This window comes from Ursus americanus, chromosome 16 (genome assembly GCF_024610735.1).
Source record: "Ursus americanus isolate L20-20 chromosome 16, mUrsAme1.1.p, whole genome shotgun sequence".
NCBI lineage: Eukaryota > Metazoa > Chordata > Mammalia > Carnivora > Ursidae > Ursus > Ursus americanus.
Window position 1 is genome coordinate 55,186,376 of NC_142142.1, and position 3,458 is coordinate 55,189,833.

Consider the following 3,458-nt stretch of genomic DNA (forward strand, 5'->3'; position numbering starts at 1 on the left):
TTATCTCAATTGATGCAAAAAAAGCATTTGATAAAGTTCAACACCCTTTCATGATAAAAACACTCAACTAGAAATAGAAGGAAACTACCTCAACATAATGAAGGCCATATATGGAAAGCTCATAGCTAACATACTCAGTGGTGAAAACCTAAAAGCTTTTCTTCTAAGAACAGAAGGATGCCTGTTTTCACTTCTATTCAACACAGTACTAAAAGTCTTATCCATAACAATATAGCAAGAAAAAGGAAAAAGACCTCTAAATTGGAAAGTAATATCTCTGTTTACAGATGATATCCTATATCAAAAATCCTAAAGATACCACACACATGCACTGTTAGAACAAATTGAACAAAGTTGCAGGTTAAAAAAAAACAAAAATCAGTTGCATTTTTATACACTAACAAATGAATAATCTGAAAAAGAAATAATTCCATTTACAATAGCACCAAAAAGTATAAACTGCTGAGGAATAAACTTAACCAAGGAGGCAAAACACTTGTACAATAAAAACAACAAGACATTCTTAAAGATGACACCAATAAATGAAAAGATATTCCATGTAAATGGAAGGCTTATTATTAAAATGTCAATACTATCCAAAGTGATCTATACATTCTGTGCAATCCTTATCAAATTCTCTAAGGCATATTTTACAGAAATAAAACCCATCCTAAAATTTAAACATCATTTCAAGGGACCCTGAAGAGCCAAAACATCCCTGGAGAAGAATCCAGTTGGATGTCTCAGACTTTCTTATTTCAAACTTCTTGCAAATCTACAGTCACCAAAACAGTATATTATCATGAAAACAAATATATAGACCAATGGAATGTAACAGCCCAGAAATAAACCCTCACATACATGGTCATATGATTTCCAGCAAGACCTTAAAGACCATTCATGGGGAAAAGGCTGCCTCTCTACACAAAGTGTTGCAAAACTGAATATCGATGACAAAAAGAATGAAACTGGATTCTTACCTTATACTATTTACAAAAATTAACTAAAAACTGATCCAAGACCTAAATGTAAGAGCTAAAACTATAAAACTCTTAGAAGAAAACATAGAGGGGAAGTTTAATTAGCATTAAATTTGGCAATAATTTCTCAAATAGGACCCCAAAAGCACAGGCAACAAAAGAAAAAAAATAAACTGGACTACATCAAAACTTCTGTATAGGGCACCTGGGTGGCTCATTCAGTTAAGGGACTGCCTTCGGCTCAGGTCATGATCCCAGGGTCCTGAAATCAAGCCCCACATCAGGCTTCCTGCTCAGTGGAGAGCCTGCTTCTCCCTCTCCCTGCTGCTCCCCCTGCTTGTGCTCTTTCTCTGTGTCAAATAAATCTTTAAAAAAAAATAAAACTTCTGTGCAAAGAACACAATCGACAGAATGAAACACAACTATACATTGGGAGAAAATATTTACAAATCATATATCTGATACTAACAAGTGGTTAGTATCTAGAATATATAAAGAACTCCTACAACTCAATCACAAAACACACACAAGAGCCTTGGTTAAAAAATGGCAAAAGTCTTGAATAGACATCTCTCCAAAGAGCGTATACAAATAGCCAATAAGCACATGAAAAAATGTTTAGTAGTACTAATAATTAGGGAAATAAAATCAAAACAAAATGAGATACCATTTCATACCCATTAAGATGGCTACTATAAAAAAAAAAGGAAGAAAAGTGCTGGTAAGGATGTGGAGAAACTAGAACCCTGTGCATTGCTGATGGGAATGTAAAATGATGCAGCCACTATAAAAAAAAAAACAGTATGGCAGTTCCTCAGAAATTAAAAATAGAGCTACCATATGATCCAGCAATTCCACTTCTAGGTATATACCCAAAAGAATTCAAAGTATCCATCTCAGAGATATTTGTACACCCATATTCAAAGCAGCATTATTCACAGTAGCAAAAAGGTAGAAACCAAAGTATTCATCAGTGGAAGAATAGATAAGTACAATGTGGTATAGACATGCAATGGAGTATTACTTATACTTTGAAAAGAAGGAAATTCTGACACATGCTATAACATGGATGAATGAACTTTGAGGGCAATGTGCTAAGTGAAATAAGCCAGTCACAAAAAGACAAGTACTGTATGATTCCATTTATATAAAGTATCTAAAGTAGTCAAGCTCAGAGACAGAATGTAGAAAGGTTGCTAGAAGCTGGGGAAAGAAGAAAAAAATTGTTTAAATAGGTATAGACTTTCAGTTTTGAAAGACGAAGAGTTCTGGGGATGGGTTGCATGACAATGTGAATGTACTTAATTAGCACTACTGTACTCTACACTTAAACGGTTAAGATGGCAAATTTTATGTATTTTACAATTAAAATTTTAAAATCATAAATTATAAAGAACAGGAAAAATGACCCCCCAAAGTATGATCTGAGATTATAAAAGTGGAAGCAAACAATTAACATAAATATATAATCTGTGTTAAATATAAATACCATCTCTAAGTTTATGGAGTTTTATCAAGTTTATGGAGTTTTTCTTAAAGTCAGAATTAAAATTTTTTTTAAAGATTTTATTTATTTATTCGACAGAGATAGAGACAGCTAGCGAGAGAGGGAACACAAGCAGGGGGAGTGGGAGAGGAAGAACCAGGCTCATAGCGGAGGAGCCTGATGTGGGGCTCGATCCCATAATGCCGGGATCACGCCCTGAGCCGAAGGCAGACGCTCAACCGCTGTGCCACCCAGGCGCCCCCAGAATTAAAATTTTGATAGCATTTTTCAAGGCAAAAATATTCAGATGAAAATAAAGATCAAGGAAAAAATGTAAAGGGAAATGTGGAGTATAGGGAGGATTTGTGGGTTTTGGTTTGGGACCTTGCTTTTGATTGAGCTGGGTTTTTTTTTTTTTTCATTTCTTTTTTCTTTTGTTTGGTGTTTTTGTTGTTGTTTATGAAAGAGTAGAGATTTGAACATGTTTACAGTCTGAGGAGAAGTTATCAGTAGAAAGGAAGAGACTGAAAATACAGGCAAGAGATGGATGCAGAAAAAAAACTTCTGAAACTACCACTCAGGAAGACCTTATACAAGTAGTTCAGAGTCTTACTAAGAAATGTTTAAGATGTAGGGGACCCTTCTACCTCTCAAGACAAACTCATTGTCAATGAGGACAGCTTTACTAGGGGAGAAGCCTAGACCCAATTTCAAGTGTCTCTGAACAATAGCTCTGTATGTAGCTTTCCAGGATCCAAAAAGTCCATTTCTCTCCAAGAACTCCTAGCTTATGATTTAATACCCCTTGATCTGGGTAATTGTGATCCTAAGTATGTGCTGAAAACCACAATGACCAATTTACATCGCCATAGTCCACCCTCTGCCCATTGGAAGTGATCATGCTTCTACCACATGGATTGGTACATTTATAATTTCTGTAATCTGGCACCAAACAATTGCCTGTCAGCACAATTCATATTATTTGCCCTATT